The following is a 20,662-nucleotide window of genomic DNA, read 5'->3' as shown; positions in this document are numbered from 1 at the left end:
AGTCCTGGGCAGGTGCTCAGAGAATAGCTGTTTTGCACACAAAGAAAGCTCACATTAAAGCACTGTGTTTACTGTACAATTGTAGTTGCCTTTAATGTCTTCTGGGCATTATTCACGTGCTCCATTATTGCCCAGTGAACATTTTATTTTACATAATGAAGGGTTGATTCTTCATTCTGTTCCTACTGAGCATCAATACTCTTTCTGAATTAGGGAAATTGGCACAGTTACTGAGACCAGTTCTGAAAGACTTTGTTGCCCTGATGGTTTATAAACCATAGGGTAAATGAGGTGAGAAGGCTAACAAAGCTTGGGCTCTTTCCCATCTGATTCCAGGTGTCATTTTAGTCAATACAGCACTGAACCAAATCCAAGTTTGCAATGGCAGAGGGAGAGACTGAGCGGAGCAGTGGTCAAGGGGCTCTCCATGTAGCATAGCACCGGACTGGCTAGCCCCAACCCTTCAAAATAAACACAATGGAATAAACCCCCCTTTATTTAGTAAGGAAATTCTGTAAGCATTAAAATATGACAAGTTTGCCCTGGCTGGATGGGTTTCATTTCCAGCCAGAGTCGGATTGGATATGGGAGGCAACCGGTTGATCTCTCTCTCTCTCTCTCTCTCTCTCTCTCTCTCTCTCTCTCTCTCTCTCTCTCTCTCCCTCTTCTCTCTCACTTCCTTCTTCTCCAAAAACAAATCATATGCTCAGGTGAGGATTAAAAATAGATATGACACATTGAAACTAACCTTGAAAAAACTACCACTTAGTGGGCTTTAGAAATTTTAAAAAATATCCACAATTATCTGAAAAGGTTATCCAGCAACAGTCCAATAATATAACTTCAGCCCAATATTCAACCCAAATAATATAACACAACAGATTGAAGCCAGATAGTGAGATCACAAAAAGGTGGGAAATGCCACTCTTCTCCCTAAATGTTTCTGTTTAGGAAATATAGGTGGGTTTTTTTGGTTGTTTTTTTTTTAATGGTATCCATGTTAACATTTAGTGGACTTACTATTGTTATTTCAAGATGAATTAATGAGTAAATGTGTGTGTTTTTTATATTCTCTCAGTTTGAAGTTCTAATATGCTAAGTATCACCATCAATAGATGTAGCCCACATGAATAAAAGCTCTTTGGGAACTTCAATAACTTTAATAATGTAAAGAGGCTCAAAGATCAAAGAGTTTGAGAACCATTGATATCTGAGTTCTTACCCAACTTAGCTTCATAGTAAAAGGTGAAACCTTTGGTCTACCAAGATCTGTTTGTCTCTTCCAGTCACAGAAAAGATGCCAAAACCGGTTTGGCTCAGTGGATAGAGCATCAGCCTGCGGACTGAAGGGTCCCAGGTTCGATTCCGGTCAAGGGAATGTACCTTGGTTGTGGGCACATCCCCGGTAGCGGGTGTGCAGGAGGCAGCTGGTCGATGTTTCTCTCTCATAGATGTTTCTAGCTCTCTCTCTCTCTCCCTTCCTCTCTGTAAAAAATCAATAAAATATATATTTTTAAAAAAAAGAAAAGTTAAGATCTTGAAGGAACCTTTGAGAAGTTCCCACACCAGTTTTCAGCCAAGCTCCAAGCTTAGTCCTCGATCTGTAAGTTCTTCCATGGGCTCAGCCAAGTTCATGCAGTGAAGTGAAGACTTAGTTACTAACCCTTCTAAGCATCCCCTCTCCTTTTAAGGAAGGGACTTCTATGATTAGATGACTGGATCAGAAAGGGGCAGGCATACAACCAGTCTCCACGGACATGATTCCTGTGTGCCTCTCACACAGGATTTCTCTCACAACTCATACAGACAAGGGCTGCCCAATGGAGCAGACACAAAGCAAGGCAGTCCCAGCCCTACTCTGCAGGAACTAATGAAGAACTGAAGCCACAGCAGAATTTGCCTGCTAGACACTATCTGCATCTCTTTGGATGCTGGCATGATGCTCCAAGCACCCCACTGTCATGCCCTGCAGGGAGGAACACCTCATCTGTTTGCTTATCTACAAACACTAAAGTGATCCCATCACTTATTTCCCCACCAATTCTCAAATTATTAAAAGACCAACACTCTCCACCCATCTATTATCTACTCAAATTGCTGTTGCTGTTTCCTGGAGCAAGCAAAAGTTTCATATATATCATTTTTTATATCTAATGTGGACAAAGTATAGAGATTCTTAAGAGATCCTCAACTGCAGAAGAGATGCTCAAACTTAGAGAAATTCCAGATCCATTAATAATTATAATCTGAAAATGCAGCTCTGTAAACAGGGGAGTTGACAGCTTGGCTGTTGGAGTTGGTCAACTTTGCCAAGACCAAGTATTCCATTCCTCACTCTTGATGATGCCAAGAACTTACTTCCCGTTAGTGAGTCTCACTTCAAAACACCCACCTGGAAAATGGTTAAAAAAGACTATGCCAAGTAGAAGATGACACTCACCTTTTTTTTTTTTATGATTCCTGTGGAATCCTGTGTAGCCTCTTTTGCATCAGGTGATAAATAACATCTTTAAAGCACTTTGCTGCCTTGATTCTCAATCCAAGTCTTCATACTCCATGATCTTTCTTATATTTCAGGTTTGCAATTTTATAAACAGGTAGATTATATGTAAAATGATACAGGTGATTTGCTGATTTTAAAGGAAAATAGCAAAACTAAAAAAAAAAAAAGAGCCATTTATATTCCCCATACGACAATGCTTCATCATTCATACCTTTCTCTTTAAAATTAGACATGCATTTATTTATTCATTCAACAAAATTCAAAGCATCTTTTAAGTAATGGGATTAAAGAATTTGAAATAAATGTTTCAACATGGTAGGCATGGGAAATATGACAGAAAAAGTCACAAACACTTAATGATGTTATATGAGGTAGTTCATTTTTAATGCATCTACCTTTTACAGATAACTTTTTTTAAAAAGAGAGATTCAGTAACTTGCCCCATGTCACACTTTATTTTTCCAAGAATGAAAAATAATGGAAATATTTTTTCCCTGCTGCTGGCCTCTAACTAGATATTTGATAAACATTAATTTCTTTCCCCTGTCTCTGAATTCAGATCCTGGTCATCATCCTCCAATTTTTGTTTTATTCTTTCCTTGGTTGTCACATAGAATTCAGCATCTATGATGAAATAGACCTGCTGACTCAGTCACAGAAAAAAACGATGATGAACACTTCTGGCTCTGAGTGAGTGCAGCTGACAAATAACCCTGGGGACTGTGCTTAAAGAGATACACCTGCCTAAGGTGGTTAAGGAGAGATCTATTTCTCTACAGGGAACCACCATAAATCAGAAAAGATAAAAGCATTTAAAAACAACAAAGCAGGCAACATTTTTTGAGTAATTGAGCCTAGTTTTAGAAAACAAGAAATGTCTGTGTCAGTCCTTGTCTTTCAAACATTATTCTCTGTTTGGTTAAGCTATACAAACACCAGGACTCTGATGTAAGAAAGACTTTTCTTTTTGTACATTGTACATAAATGTCTTTAATCTTTCAAGTTAGGAATTTATTGGTTGAGTCTTCATGGGTAAATTCAGCAAAGCTCTGAAATGTTTTTTTTCTCCAAAAAGAAATAGAGAAGGAGGAGGAGGAGGCAGAAAAGGGTCAGTGAGGCTCAAACCAGACCCACCACCCATTCTCCCAAAAAACTGTTTTCCTCGCATAAGAGAGTAGTTGAGAGTCCAGCCAACCTTCAGCCAGCTGACCTCTGGGGCCCAGATGGACAGGCTTTGGGTCAGGCAGGCGCAAAGGGACTGCAGTTGAGCTGACCAGTTGTAAATGAAGGTTCTTTCTAGGGATTTCGACAGCAACAACCAACCAAACAAACAAGCCTGCCACATCACAGGTAAGCCTCACAACTCTGTTCTGGCCACTTACTCTGGTTCTTATTTCTTCTTGCCCCTTCTTCAACGCCTTGGTCAAGGCCAGGTCACAGCCTTCTCTAGTTTGGCCCATGAACTGGAAGCCAACTTTCCTCTCATTCTTGAATGATAGAGAACAAGTGAGAAGTGCTTCATGAGTTGGTTGGAAAACAGTGTGTAGAAGAAACAGAGACTGCTGCTTCTGGTTTCAGTTCATTTGCTCTCTACCTTTCCTGCTCCCAGCCCTAACCCTACATCTGTATTTCCTGCTCATGAAAAGATTTCACACTGGCCACACACACACACAATACACCCAACACATACATCACATACAACATACACAGCATACACATACAACACACACACACTGTCTACTGTACACATATCCCACCACACATACCATCACCACCATCACTATAATATCCTAGGCACACACGCATATACATTCCCCACACATACATACAATACACATATCCAAGGACATATATACCACCGTATGCACATATACCTCATTTCCACACACACATACAATACTTATACATACACAATATATACACCTCATCTATCACACACATATCACATACTATAGATACTACCACCACATTACTATCACAACCTGTTCATACACACACCACCCACCACACACACACATTCATACACACACATAGCACACACATACCACATACACCAAGACACACCCACACATACAGACCTCATGCACCACAACACCCTCCCACCTCAGATACTTCCACATAACATACACTCATATATGCTCACCACCCCCATATACATACACTTTCAGGTCCCTCCTGTGTGTTCTGAATGTTTTAGTGATAGTTTTATTGATGGTCACCACATGTGGCTCTGTGTTACAGTTATTTCTATTTTCTCCCAACTTTTTCTTATTTGGTGCAGGTTCTAAGTCTGGTTAATTTTTGCTTCCCACAAAAAATCACTATCACATGTACAGTGGCCTCAGTGAACATTGGATAAATTAAACGGAATACAATAAAATTATAGTTAATTTAACAGGTGGAGGATGTAGAATAAATAAATGCACAGCAGGGGGATTTCACAGGCCATTAGGGAAGGAGAACTGGGCATGTTCTTAAGTCTGTGACAAAAACTCGTTATCTGACTGACTGTATACCAACTGTGACATGCATCTCATTTGAAGGAAACGCATATCTGTGTTGAGTCCATGGACTCAAAGGTCCACTCTGAAAGCAGCATTAGAGGACCCAGAGGGGGAATTCAACCTTAGACAGGGAGGCTGTTGCTGCTGAGGTCTGGACAAGCCAGGGCAAGGGCTTGAATTTCAATGGGAAATCACAGGGAGCCATTACAGGTCTTGGAGCTGCGGTGCAATATAATTGAGGCTGCACTTTAATAACGAACCATTAGGTATAGTTATGTGGAAAAATCTTCACATTTTGCAAATAAGCCAGGTAGGCATTGTCTGCCTCATCAAGAATTCCACACACAGTTTGATGCGCTCACAAATTCACAATTCAGAATTAATTGGTTTTTAGGCCATGCATTTAGGTCATATCATCCAGACACTCCATTCCATGTGGTGAAAAGAAATTAAGTCAATTTTCCCCCCCGCCAGACCCTCAGCTTCCTTACAGGCCTGGCGATCCATCCCCCTGCGTGCGCGGGAGGAGGACAACCTTTGAAGGCATTCTCATTATTTCTCAGGGAGATGTCATTAAGTACTGTAAACATGTCCTGAATGAGTCCATGTCACAAAGACTGCAAAGTGTTTGTAGAATAAAAAACCTAAAAGCACCAAAGTGAGATAAAACAGGGGAGGGAGAAAAGAAGAGGGAGAGACTTAAAATAAAAAGGAAAAGAAAATGCCTTTGTGATCAGCGAGTGGAGCTAAAGATGTGGACTAAAGTAAAGTTGCCCCCTAGGAGCTTTGACCACAGAGGAAAGAAGGATGGAACCCCTCTGGTTCAAGGGCCCACCCTCCCGGTTCCCAGGCTCCTGGCAGACATCACTAATCCATCACACACATCTTCCTCTCTGAATTTACAACTGGAAGACATTACTAATAAATCACACTAATCTTGCCCTCTGAATTCACATCTGGCAGATATCACTAACTGATCACACTCATCTTGCCCTCTGATTCGCATCTGGCAGACATTGCTAATCAGTCACACCCATCTTGGCTTCTGAATTCATACCTGACCTCAGAATTCTTGGCAACAAAGAAGTCCAATCAAGCAATTTAAATTAGTTTAAATTTACTGATATTTCTGTTTGTGAAGGACTCAAGTATCCTTAATTGGAGTCCATGATACTGCACTATTACAAGGAGGTTGATTGGCCAAGATGAGATGAGTACACTGTCTTGGTTGAACATTGCCTTCTTTGTTATTTTATTCTGCATGGTGTTTACAGTCAAGTTAGGGAGACAAGATACTCAGAGGTGTGCATTGATTTGAATTCCCAGGAGTTGACACTGTGTGTACACACAGCCCCAGGATAATGTCTGGTATACAAGATGCAAGGAACTGAAGGGATCCATGTGTTTATTTCCAAGGAATGATGATTGCATCAAGGCTCTCCTTTGGGGACTTACCTTCAGCTCCCAGGAACCCTTTGCTCACCTATGCAGACAGCAGAAGGCCCTGGGAATGTACAGCCCCATCCTCCCTCCCCCAACCCCAGGGCAGGCCTTAGCTGTGGACCAGCAGTGTTAAATCCCAGCCACCTTGTCTTGGGATGGGAAAACTCGGAGGCACACATTAGGCTCCAGAGTCTCCGCAGGGTCAGGCCAAAGGTACCTTCTGCACAATTTGGAGCTCACACACTTGCCTGGCTTCCCCCTCCTGCTCTGCTTCTCCCGTTTCCTCACCATCGCTGGGAATACCTTCTTCATACTTTGTCACTTGCACATGAATTTTCATCTTGGGCACCGAAAGAACGGTAGATAATAAACTCTCACAGACACAATGCAAACTTCACCTGTGTTTCTTCACAGGTACGCCAGACCTGCTCCTGGCACTCCACTTGACCTCTTCTCCCAGGGTGTGCCTGGCCAGGTCTGTACCCTGGAGAACAAGGGGCTGGGACAGCTGGGGCAGACCTGATGGGGTGTACAAGTTCCTCTCTTGGTGAGGACACACATCATCTGCCCCACCTTCTAGGAGCTACCTGCAGGTTTTGCAGGGATCCCTAGGAAATATGTCACCACATCAGCTGATGCAAAAACACTAAAGATTATCCAAAATCTCCCCAGGAGAAAGCATGAGTAGAAACTATAAGGCAACACCTAGCTCTGGTAAAAATTTTTGGAAAAAGTTTTAGGTATATAAAAATATTTTCTGAATGCCCAGCCAGTGTGGCTCAGTGGTTGAGCATCAACCTATGAATCAGGAGGTCACAGTTCGATTCCCAATCAGGGTACATGACTGCTTTGTGGGCTCAATCCCCAGTGAGGGGTGTGCAGGAGGCAGCCGATCAATAATTTTCCTCTCATCATTGATGTTTCTCTTTCTCTCTCTTCTTCTCCCTTCTCCGAAATCAATAAAAATATATTTTTAAAAATTTTTTTCTGAAGAAACTGAAAAATAAAAACAAATTTAACTTTAAGAAGCATAAATGCCTATCACAGAGTTGGCATTTGTGAAGTTGCTAAGCAATTTGCAAAGTAGTTTTACTCGTTTTATTTATTGTATTTCACAGGTAATGTGTTCTGCTTTTAAGTGGAGGGAGAACTTGTGTACTAAGATGGGTATTATTAGTTCCTTCAAATCAATAACCTGAGGGTACTGTGCTCTATTCAAAATGGGTCAATTGTAAAGTTTACCCTAGAGCCTATGATGCTTCTTCAAAAGACCCCAAATTGTGGGGCTCTTCATTTGTTTAAAACAGTTTAAAGTCAATCAGAAAAGGCAGATGAGAGAAATAGCTAAAAGCGTCTGCAGTCAAAATTACAGTGTGACAAGGAGGTAACAAGATCTGATGTACGGAAGCAGATGCAGGGAGGAAATCCGTTATTCCTGGAAGGACCACACTCAGGGTAAGTGAACCTTCAACACACACTAGCGTTGCAAGGGTATCATCTTCTTGGACTTATACTTACATTTTATGGCATTCATGTATATTAAACAGCAGTCTCATTCACAGGATATTTATGTAAGTTCTCATTTCTTTCCTACTCTGGGCCTCCTCTCCAACTCTGGTCTGTGCCTGCAATACCCCATGACCCTGTTCAAGACTTCTCAGACCTCCTCCACCTGAATCTGTCTCCCACTTGCCCACTCTGGACAGAAGGCAGTATTCCTGCTGCTCCAGTTACTACTTGAGTGTCAGACCACGAAAACCCTACCTTTTCCCTCTTTGTTAGCCCCACGGTGCCCAGTGCAGTGTTGGCACTCTGACTCTGCACCAGGGCACCTCAACACATGGCCTGTGGCACAGACTCTTGCATTTTGAAACTGTAGTGTGTGGCAGTAATCATGTGTTCTGAGGCCAGCAATGTTTAGTCTTAGAAGTTCTCCGTGTCTTGTTTCCTACCTGGAACATAGCTCTTTATGTCAGAAATGAGATTCTTCACCTGGAGTCTATCATCTGGGAAATCCTAAAATTGAATGCATTGTTTTCTTTTCAAGAAGTATGTGTAACTTTCAGCAGAATCTGAAAGGGGTCTGTATTCACTTTCTAGGGCTACTGTAACAAATCAGTGGCTTACAAGGCAAGTTTCTTTTCTGACGTTTCTGTGAGTTAGGGGTCCAGCACTGATCTCACAGGCCTAACATCAAGGTGTGGCAGAGTTGTCCTCCATTCTGGAGACTCTGGGGGAGGGGCATATTCTTGGGAGGAGAAATTTTGTTTGCCCATTCCAGCTTCTAGAGGTAGCCCATGTTCCCTGGTCCATGCCGCTGACCATCTATCTTTAAAGCCAGCAAGGGCGGGGTAGGGGGTGAGTCTTTCCTCTGTGCCATCTTCTGTAGTTACATCTTTCTCTGAACTCCCCTTTTCTGCCTCCCTCTTCCAGTTTTAAGGACTCTTCTCATTTCACTGGGCTCCCAAAACACTTAAAAAAAACACACACACAGATCAAAAGGTGTGTAATGAAGTGTCATGTGTACTCATTCCCATTCATCAAGCATTTATTGAGCATCTACCTTACAGCAGTGTGCTTAGATGGTAAGATACGATTATAAAGGAGAGAGGAGTAGGGTTACAACCATCCTGATTTACCCAAAACAGGGGTTTCCGGAGACACAGGACGTTCAGTGCTAAATCTGGAACAGTCTAGGTGTGTTCTCTGCCACGAGGAGCTTACGACCGAGGGAGGGACAGGAACAAAATGCAGTTGAATGGACTTCACAAGATGCCACGTGTGCTTTCAAGGGAAGAGAACGGGGCTGAGGCAGACATGAACGGAACCAGAGCACGCCTTCCTCTGCAGCACCCCTTTTGGAGAACATTGATTGAGCTCCAAATGCACGCCAGACGCTGGCTAAGTGCTACCTACACACATGATCTCGTTTAAACCTCAGAACAGCCACATGAAACAAAGAGTTATTCCCTGAGTTGGCAGAAGAGGAAACAAAGAAGGAGAAGTAACTTGCCTAACATCACACAGCTACTGCCTAAGGTCAGATCCCCAGGAACAGACCATAACATAAGGAGTTGTGAGCAAGCAATTTATTAAGGAAGTGCTCCCAGAAGAAAAGTGTAAGGGAGTTTGGGGAGCAGGATAAGAAAGAGAAAAGACAGCAAGGATGAAATTTCAGGAAAAGTTCCAGAGAGGGCACCTTCATTCTAATGTGGCAGGGGCACTCTGGGGTCTAAGTCAACCCTCAGTTTCCTCCGACAGGAAGTGAAGTTTATCCTCCCTCACATTTAGTTGGCTAGCTGTGGGGCCACTGAGGGAATGTGTGTGGAACTCCCAGGCATTTCTGGCTCTCTCTGTTTTATGGGTAAAGTGGCTCCTGCACACAAACAGGCTGTTAAAGAAGAGTCGCAGGTGTGGGCTGTAAAAGCAGAAGCACCAAGGCTGGGAGAAAGAAGGTGGCCAAGGTGGTCTGCATGGAGTATGAGCCGTATTCACTGCAGCTAGTAAGAGGTAAGGCAGACTGTGAACTCAACCTAGCAAGTTCCAAAGCAAGGTAGCTAAACTTCTCTTCCAGTCTGTCCATTTTCACATTCTTGCACGTTTTATTAAAACCTAACAATTATGGAATTTTTTTCCAGAAATTTTTAATCCTCTCTCAAGAATATGTTTATTGATTTTTTTTATTTATTTATTTTTTTAGAGAGAGAAAAGGAGAGAGAGAGACATTGATGTGAGAAAGAAACATCAACTGGGGATCGAATCCATAACCTAGGTATGTGCCCTGTTTGGGAATCGAACCCACAACCATTTTGGTACATAAGATGATGCTCCAACCAACTGAGCCACCTGGCCAGGCATTCATAATTTTTTTGCAAGAATACTTTCTACTCACTAGATCGTTGACACAAATATTAAAACTCAAAGTATGTTACCATTCGAAATGGACAATCATGTAGTATCGTGGCTTGTAGGTACTTTATTCTCATTTCCTTCTAACAGTTGACTTGCTAATAACAGGACTACTTAATATGTCCCTGATAAGATTATAAAGATTATGTACAACTATCTGGATCTCAATGATTTTTCAAATGGCTTTAAAGATCATAATTCATTGTACAATTTTTATACACAGGGAGATTATAGTTATGTCAATGACTTTGTGTACCTGGGAAACTAGGAGATAGTATTGTCTTTTCAGAATTATGACAGGAGTGGTAATTCCTAATTTCAAACATCAGAAGGCTCCCTTATTCACTGCAAATGAGATGTTTTAGTGTGACCTTGGCTCTTTACTGTCTGAGAGAACAGATCCTTTATGGGCTCCAGATGGAAAGTTCAAAGTTAATAACCCATTTTAGACTATCACCCTCATGCTTTCCTCAAACTGCAGAGATGTACTCTGCTGATAGTGTTATTTTTAAATGACATTAATATATAAATGGTGATAGAGTGCTGTTTCCGAATTTTGTTCTAGACATAGCAGAAAAAGGTATTTAATATAGTCATTGGAAAGTCTGAAAGAAGAAATAGGTTGTCCAATTGGTAATTAAGAATCACCAACCACAGGGTTTTTTCAAGATGGTGAGGGAGTAGGTGGATCTTTCTCACACCTCCTCGCAGAACCAAACTGGAAATAAAACAGAATTGGGGAACCTTCACCCTTCCATACTAACTGGAGACTAGCTGAAGAGGAGACTTAAACATAAACCACCTCAGACAGGTAGGAAGGGTGGGGTGGCGAAAGAAGCTGGCCCCACTCCCTCAGGCGGCAGGCCAAGGGTGTGGATGGGTTTCTCGGCTGTTGGAAAGGGGAGGATGGTTCCCTGAGAGGAGTGAGGCCTGGACCCCAGGCTGGGCCCCGAGTCCAGAGCGCCAGAACAGGGAAAAGCTGCCCACGTAGTATCCAGTGGTGAAAAGTAACAAGGCTCCTATTTGCCAGGGAGAGATGGAGGCTGTTGGAGACAAAGCCAAGTTTTTCTTTAAAGGGCTGGAGCATAGGATGTGCATTTATAGTCACTCACCCTGGGCTTCCGCAGAGGGAGGGTGGTGCAAGGAGACTCTAGAGTGCAAGGCAATGGGGAGAGATGTGTGAAAGCGGCTGCCAGCAGGATACCTGCATTCGGCATCCCCCTCACCCCCAATATCACAGCAGCCATTTTTCCTGAGAGGCACAAGCCCCTCCCAGCAGCGGCAGCCAGGGAAAAGGCAATAAACCCACCCATTGGGGTACAGCACACCCCACCCTGCCTCTCAACCCCTGCTGAGGAGGCAGCATCAGAGGTCAAGCCAATGTGTCTGAGCAGTCTCAGGGGTGGGTATCAGTGCCGACTTAGAGGTGGGGCTATTCCCCCCACATTCCCAGGAACCCAACTGATGTTTCCCCATCACAGGAAAGCTGATAGAAATTCCCGCCTTCTGGCAGACCCCACTGGATTGTCTATAAGGAGCTTTGCCCTGCTGAGGTCGGGGAAATACTCCAGGACAGACTCAGAAGGGTGGCTCAGGACCAGGGGAGCACATGCACCATCTTCCCTGATCTCTGAAGGGCACCTCCCCCTCATGGGATATTCAGAGGTTCCATCCTCCAAATTCTGCCAAAAGACTTTTGAGAAACAGCCTTTTCAGTGACTGAGTCTGACAGCTGACTGGCAGGCAGAGGTGGGTGGAGCAGATCCCAAGGTCATGGTTCCATTCGGGTCAAGGGCACATGCCAGGGTTGCAGGCTCCATCCCTAGTGGGGGTTGTGCAGGAGGCAGCCGACCAATGATTTTCTCTCATCATTGATGTTTCTATGTCTTTCTCCCTCTCCTTTCCTCTCTGAAATCAATTAAATATATATATATATATTCTTTTAAAAAGAGTTTAGCCCTGGCCAGGTAGCTCAGTTGGTTGAAGTGTTGTCCCATACACCACAAGGTTGTTTGCAGATTCTATTTCCAGTCAGACCACATACCTAGGTTGTGGGTTTGATTCTGGTTGGAAGCATTTGGGAGACAACCAACTGGTATCTCTCTCACATTGACGTTTGTCTCTCCCTCCCCCGCTTTCTCTTTATCTAAAATCAATAAAAACATATCCTTCAGTGAGGATAAAAATAGAAGTTTATTTCTCTCAGACATAAAAATCCAGATTCTGTTCCATAAATTCCTTACAGCTCACCAGTCACTCTCTCAAATCTGTGGCACTGGTGCCCATGATCCAAGATGGCAAGCCACACTCTTTTCAGGCAGGATGCTGGGTCAACTGTTTTTTTGTTTGTTTGTTTGTTTGTTTTTTACTGATTAAGGTATTACATATGTGTCCTTATCTCCCCATCCCCCCATTCATGCCCTCACCCCCCTGGTGTCTGTGTCCATTGGTTATGCTTATATGCATGCATACAAGTCCTTTGGTTGATCTCTCCTCCTTACCCCCATCCTCCCCTGCCTTCCCTCGGAAGTTTGAGCATCTGATAGATGCTTCTCTGTCTCTGGATCTGTTTTTGTTCATCAGTTTATGTTGTTCATTATATTCCACAACTGAGTGAGATCATGTGATATTTATCTTTCTCTGACTGACTTATTTCACTTAGCATAATGCTCTCCAGTTCCATCCATGTTGTTGCAAATGGTAGGAATTCCTTCTTTTTTAGCGCAGGGTAGTATTCCATTGTGTAGATGTACCACAGTTTTTTAATCCACTCATCTGCTGATGGGCATTTAGGCTGTTTCCAAATCTTATTTATTGTAAATTGTGCTGCTATGAACTAGGGGTGCATATATCCTTTTTGATTGGTGTTTCTAGTTTCTTGGGATATATTCCTAGAAGTGGGATCACTGGGTCAAATGGGAGTTCGTTCCATTTTTAGTTTTTTGATGAAACTCCATACTGTTCTCCACAGTGGCTGCACCAGTCTGCATTCCCACCAGCAGTGCACGAGGGTTCCTTTTTCTCTGAATCCTCACCAGCACTTGTCATTTGTTGATTTGTTGATGAAAGCCATTCTGATAGGTGTGAGATGGTACCTCATTGTCATTTTGATTTGCACCTCTCATATGATTAGTGACTTTGAACATGTTTTCATATGTCTCTTGGCCTTCCTTATGTCCTCTTTCGAAAAGTATCTATTTAGGTCCGTTGCCCATTTTTTGATTGGGTTGTTTATCTTCCTTTTGTTAAGTTGTATGAGTTTCCTGTAAATGCTGGAGATTAAACCCTTATTGGAGATAACATTGGCAAATAAGTTCTCCCATGCAGTGGGCTTTCTTGTTATTTGGGTCAACTGTTTTTGAAGGAAGGCTCCACAAAGCAAGCAGTCATGCAATACTTCTGCTCTTATCTTGCTGGCCTGACTTTGGTCATATGGTCATACCCAAACTTAGGGGGAGGCTGGGAAATGTAGTATTTTACATGAGTAGCCAAGGACCCTAATAAACCTGAGGTTATATTACTGTGGACAAGAAATTAAGGGATCTCAAAGGAAAAAACAGCCTCTGCCACAAAGCCTTTATGATAATTTCTAAAGTTGTCAATATGGCTAATCTCAATAAGGACTATTCCTGTTTCTTTGGGCCCTTGTCTTGCTTATTTCAGAGTGAGAATTAAATCTGAGGTCAACTCTAATTGTAATGTTGAACAACATTATTTTGGAGCATGTGAAATCAACCTGTGGCTTTGTAATGAATAATTTTATTGCTTCAGGGGCAGAAAGCCTCCTCACATCCATGATTCATCCATATGGAGGCATAAATGCCCTGCTTTCTCCCACAGCCCTGGGTCAGTGCTGAAGGGTCGTCCTACCTACAGAACTCTCAATGGTTGTCTGAGGCTTCCCTGAGCCTATATCACAGATGCCACCCCCCTACACACACATACACACACTTGCCTGCCCTGCTTTATCCCCAAGCCTACTCCTTCAAAAACATTTCACAACAAACCTGTGTACACTAGTCTGCATCTCAGAGGCTGCTTCCCCAGGGGAGGAATGAATCAAACAACCAGCTGAAATCTATATTAGATCACTCTCCAGTCATATTTCTTGCACTTGTCAACTGTTCTATAGGGCAGTTCTCAGCCCACCGTGCCAGTCAGTAAGCATCTCTCTGCTTCTGATAGAGATGGGCTCTGCTCAGCTCTCCTCTTCCATCCTGGGAATCCTTCCGGATATTCCAGGAACCCTCTTTGTGGGAGCAGGTGCTCACTGGGTCATTATCATCTTTAGAAAGAATGTGCAGGAGAGCTGGAATCTGGCTACCTGTGTTCCATCTCTGCTCCGCCATATCCAGGCAGCGGGATGCTGGCTGAGTCAATTTCCGCCTCTCGAACATGAGGATACCCACCTCTGCTTCACAGGTTTATTGGATTAATAATCTAATTTGGTTTAACCAGCTTTTCAATGCTTTCCAGAATACTTCTTGTATACCCCAGGCTGAGGTAAAATTTACTTGCCCAAATGGTCAAGGACATGCTTTGATTTTCTTACTGAACCCTGAGAAGTTCAGGGGATTTTCAAAAGAAATGTTCAAAACAGCCCCACTGTGTTGGAGCCTCTTATTTTTCTGGTGGTGGCCACCTTTCCTTTGGCTCCTGGCCTCTTGTCGCAGTGTGGACCTGTCAGAGTTCAGTGTCTGACCTTGTGTGGCCACTCCAGTTGCTGGATTATTCTCTCACCCTTTGTCGCCTCCAGGCCCAGCAATTATTTTTGACTCAGGAAAACATGGAGATTTCATGAGAACATCCACCAAACCACTGATGTAACCTCTGCCCAACTGGAAGACCTGAGAATAAAGCAGGGTCCCTCCACTAGAAGCATCAGCAGGAAACTTGTCAGAAATGTGAATTCTGTGGCCCCAACCCAGATTTACTGAATCAATAGCTCTGAGATCCAGACTCAACAGTCTGTGTTTCAGCCAGCCCTCCAGAGCAGGGGTCCTCAAACTTTTTAAACAGGGGGCCAGTTCACTGTCCCTCAGACCGTTGGAGGGCTGGACTATAGTTTTAAAAAAACTATGAACAAATTCCTATGCACACTGCACATATCTTATTTTGAAGTAAAAAAACCAAACGGCAATAACACCCGCATGTGGCCCGCGGGCCGTAGTTTGAGGACGCCTGCTCCATAGGAATCCTGTAAGTTTGAGAGTCACGGCTAGAGGAGGTGGCCCAAATGATATAAACAAGAGGGCTTTCCTTGAGAACCTTGCACATTAAATCCCCACCCCCACTCCATGCAAGTGGTTGTTTGGGGGCTTACTCTCACACAACCGTGTTTTCTAATATTGGTTCTATGCCTTTGAAAAAAAAACCTACACATTTGTAAAAATTTTAGAGTAAATAAATACTGTACTTCGCAAATCTTTTCCTACCTTTCCTCAGCATTCTGGCAAATAAATAAATAAATAAATAAATAAATAAATAAATAGTTATTAAACTTTTAAGCCACATGATCTGGAAATGATTCCAGCTGCTGACCGTGGGTCTGATTATCACACTGTAGGCAATAAAGGGCTAGCTAACCTGCCTTTATTTGCTTTCTGCTCAAGATAAACATTTATCACCAGGTGTATTGATTAACACCATATCACTTCCCTCCTTACACTTTCACAAAAGAAACAGGCTCCCCTGGGCACTCAAACCTATGAAGCCCTGTGAGCTTCAGGAAGGTAAGGGACCCCCCTGCCAAGGAGAGGCCAGTCACCATCCTCCAGAGCTGGTTTGTGCATCAGTGATGCTTTTCCAATGGGAGCCGATCAAGGAACAAAATGATTGTGACAGAATGAGATGTGGAGTCCCCGGTAGGATGTATAGGGCTTTAGAAAGTGGCATTGCTCAAGTGCAAAATCCCTGCTAAGAATGTCTACATTATTCATGACCTGGAAAATAAGCTGTAAATAAACCTTGCATTTCCTGAAATTTTGCTTTGGGTTTTTTGTTTTGTTTTGTTTTTATGTGTTTTTGCCAAGTATGGGAAAGCAGGGCTAGAGAGAAATCAGAAATATTGGCTTGATTTACCATTTATGAAAATCATTAATGAGTAACTATGATCTATGAGTGTTTTAATATTTGTGACTGCCTCAGTTCCTATCTAGAAGTGGGCGAAGTACAAATTATAAATAAATGAATTGATTCCCCACTAACTCTTTCTGTGATCTTCTGTTTTTGTTAATAAACCATTCTTGTAGCTAATAATGTGGGTTTAGCATCTATACAACTGGATAATTAAATAATCTATATTTTAAAATCATAATTATGCATCCCTAGAAGGGTATTTTTATCAGTTAAACATAGTATAAAGAGGTTGATTTGTGGTTAATTACGTACTGTGACTAACCTACCCTAACCTATTGTTTTTATTTATTTTTTTTAATTTCTTTATTGATTAAGGTATCACATATTTGTCCTCATCCCCCCATTCCCATCCCACACCCCTCCCCACACATGCCCCCACCCCCCTGTTGTCCTTAACCACTGGTTAGGCTCATATGCATGCACACAAGTCCTTTGGTTGATCTCTCCCCTTTACCCTCACCCTCCCTACCCTCCCTCTGAGGCCTGACAGTCTGATCCATGCCTCCTTGTTTCTGGGTCTGTTCTTGTTCATCAGTCTATGTTGTTCATTATTTCCCCTAGATGAGTGAGATCATGTGCTATTAGAAATACACTTATAAGAACCGAAAATGAGACAAGCAATAATGGTTATGCTGACAGGCAAATGAATCAGTCTGTAGTGAGTTTCTTTCTGGGCCAACAGTTCTTTTGAGACCCAATTTCAATGTCCAACAGTTCCTTATGTGTACATGTCAGCCATGACATTTCAGTTCTGGATGGTGGACAAATGGTGGTAATGCAGGTCCGACTCTCTCTGGTTTGGTCCTGGGCAACCTGCAGTGATGCACAGCTGCTAACTGCTAGTATGGGAAGGCCATGTCAGCGTCTTCCATCTCTGGACTGCTTCTCTTCTGTCTTCATGGCTGGAGTAGTCCTGTTGATTCCTCTCTGTTGCTGGAATCCACATGGTCTCGGAGTTGTTTTCTGAAAATATACAAACATATTCTCGACCAAAAGTTAATAAAGGAATATTTTCTATAAATTTGACTTGGGATCCTATTTCATTTTTTGCCCACTAACCTATTGTTTTTAAAACAAAATGTTCTGACAGTAAACTTGTTTCCTCTCTCTCTCTCTCTCTCTCTCTCTCTCTCTCTCTCTCTCTCTGTCTCTCTCTCTCTCTCTCTCTCTCTCTCTCACTTTCTCTCAGTTCTGGAGAGAAGCTTGGAATCTGTCCTATAAGGGAGCTAATGTGAGAAAGAGGCATTGGGTCTGCACCTCTGAGTCCATGTAGAGCCAGTGTGTGTGACATTAGGATCAGTGACTGCAATTGTTTCTTCATGTTTTTCTGCAAATAAAAATGTAACATATAAAAAATGTTTAAACTACAAATTTAAAAGTTGTCCTTTTTAAAAACTTTCTAAAATCTTTTCCAACCTTTATTTTTAGATAATGAGATAATTATAGATTCCTATGTCATTGTAAGAAATAATACAGACATCCCATGTACCATTTAGCCAATGGTAAAGCCTTGTAAAATTATTATATAATATCACAAGGATATTGACATTGATATAGTCAAGATATAAAACATTTCCATCACTATAAGGATCCCTCATGTTGTCCATTTTTGTCCAAGCCCATGTCTTTCCCATCTTGCCCTCTCATTAATCCCTGGAAAAAAATGACTAATCTGTTCTTCACTTCTACAATTTTGTCATTTCAAGAATGTTCTATAAATGGAGTCATAATACTATGCAATTTTGGAAGATTGAATTTTTTTCTCTTCAGTATAATTCTCTGAAATTCATCCAGATCATTGCATGTATCAATATTTTCTTCCTTTTTTATTGCTGAGTAGGATTCCAATGTATGAATGTACTACATTATATTTAACAATTCACTCATTAAAGGACATCTAGATTGTTTTAGGTTTGGCTGTTATAAATAAAGCTGCCACAAATATCTGTGCATAGATTTTTATGTGAACACTAGAGGCCTGGTGCATGGATTCGTGCACCAGTGGGGTCCCTCGGCCTGGCCTGTGCCCTCTTGCAATCCAGGATTCCTTGGGGGATGTCCAACTGCTGGTTTAGGCCCAATCCCCACAGGCCAGGCCGAGGGACCCCACTGGTGCACAATCAGGGCTGGGGAGGGACCACGGGAGGGCTCCAGGGCATGTCCAGCCCATCTTGCCCAGTCCCAATCGGCCAGACCCCATCAGCAAGCTAACCTACCAGTCAGAGAGTCAGCCTCCTGGTGGTCAGTGCATGTCATAGCAACTGGTTGAGCGGTCAAACGAATAGTCAGACACTTAGCATATTAGGCTTTTATTATATAGGACTAGGGGCCTGGTGCACGAAATTTGTTCACTGGAGAGGGGTCCCTCAGCCCAGCCTGTCCCCTCTCACATACTGGGAGCCCTCAGGGGATGTCCTACTGATGGCTTAGGCCCGCTCCCCACTGGGAGCAGGCCTAAGCCGCAGTCTGACCTCCCTTTGCTTGAGGTGACCAGGATGATCAGGGGAAGGCACCAGCCCCATCACCCTGCTGCAGAGTACAATAATGAAAGAATCATTATTTTTTTTTTTAGAAACTAAGCAGAACACATCTATTTAAGTGATTGTAGAATCCTTCAGAACAGTCACTTTGAAAGATTAAGCTCTTCTTTTGTTCAAATGGTTTAGGAACTTGTACCACACCCTGCCAACACCCCTGCCCCACCCCCTTAGCCCACCCCAGGGGTCATCTGCCAAAGGATCCAAACACGCATGAGGCTTTCACCCTCTCTTTGCCTGAAGGAATTCTCCAGCACAGCATAAGCAGCGTGTTTAGGTGCATGTGGAGCAGGCTGAAATCTCTGAGCTGCTAACATCATAGAAGTAGCCACTAATCCAACAGAGCAGGGGTTTAGTAGATCAATACCCAACTTCCCACCCTTGGTAGGATGATTCTGAGGCATATTCTGCACAGTTTCTCAGAAACTTTCTAGCTGATTTGAACCCTAACTGCCCACAGTTTGTGTTTTAAAATAACAGAGTGCCCCCCAAAATGTATACATACTTTGAATAATTATAAAGGAACTAAAAAGGCAGTGTTTATTAAAATACATTTCATTTTCAAAATGTAATAGAATCTACAGACGAAGTGTGTACACCTTTTTTGGGACACCCTGTATACGTATATGTATGTATATATAGAAAAATGTATACACTAACAGCTGATGGTTCAATGTTTCTTTCTTTTCAGATTTAACTATTAAATAGAAAAAGATATCCTGGTGAATATTCAAGACTGAGGCACAGAAGGGAAGTGAGACTAACTTTTATCTTTGTGGGGAACTAGATTGTCTGGATTTCATTCCCAGCCCTGCAACTGACTGTGTGACCTTAGGCAAGTTACTTAACCTCTCTGTGAACAGCATATATCTTATGGTTCACTGTGAGGACAAGAGTAGTAAGTATATGAAAAGTGCTTAGAATGTCTGGCACATAATATGCATCGTATAAAGGCTAGGTATTATTATTCTTTATATGTTTTGTTTCTTGTTGTTATTTCAAAATGTGTACCATATGTATGTATTGCATTTTTCAAAAATAAATAACTTGAGAATTCTAATAGACATGTGAAAGAACAGCTTTCTGACAAAAAATCAATCAGTAATCATTATTTCAGCCACAACTGCATTTTTTTTCAGTGGGTACGATGGGGTACTTGATCCATAATGGTGACTTTAAAAAACTTAAGGAATGCAATTATATCTTTTTATATTGTTAAATAACATAAAGAGGAAGAAAAGCCCTTGGGGATATACGAATAGCTGATTTTTCAGTTTATACGCATAAGAAAGCTCCTCAATGCCAGTGTCACAATCATAATCTTGTATTTCTGGTTTGGCTGCGAAAGTGTTTTTATTTAACTATGATTTTTATGTTCTAAGTAATTCAGGCAACAGCAATACCACCTGTCTGTAAGCATTTGAAAGAGTAACCCAATTATTTATCAGCTGAGAAATAATAAATGACTCCCTAAAATCATTTGGTGTCTGAAGTCCTCAATGGGCGCCTGTACTCAGAGGTAACCAAGTCTCCCCTGCAGCTGGGGCCTCTAGCCGCACCATCTCCATCAAAAAAATTCAGAGCTTAGGCCCAATAGGGAAGCATGCAGAATAACACCCCCACAAACC

This window comes from Eptesicus fuscus, chromosome 12 (genome assembly GCF_027574615.1).
Source record: "Eptesicus fuscus isolate TK198812 chromosome 12, DD_ASM_mEF_20220401, whole genome shotgun sequence".
NCBI classification, from domain to species: Eukaryota; Metazoa; Chordata; class Mammalia; order Chiroptera; family Vespertilionidae; genus Eptesicus; species Eptesicus fuscus.
This window is presented reverse-complemented; position numbering follows the sequence as displayed.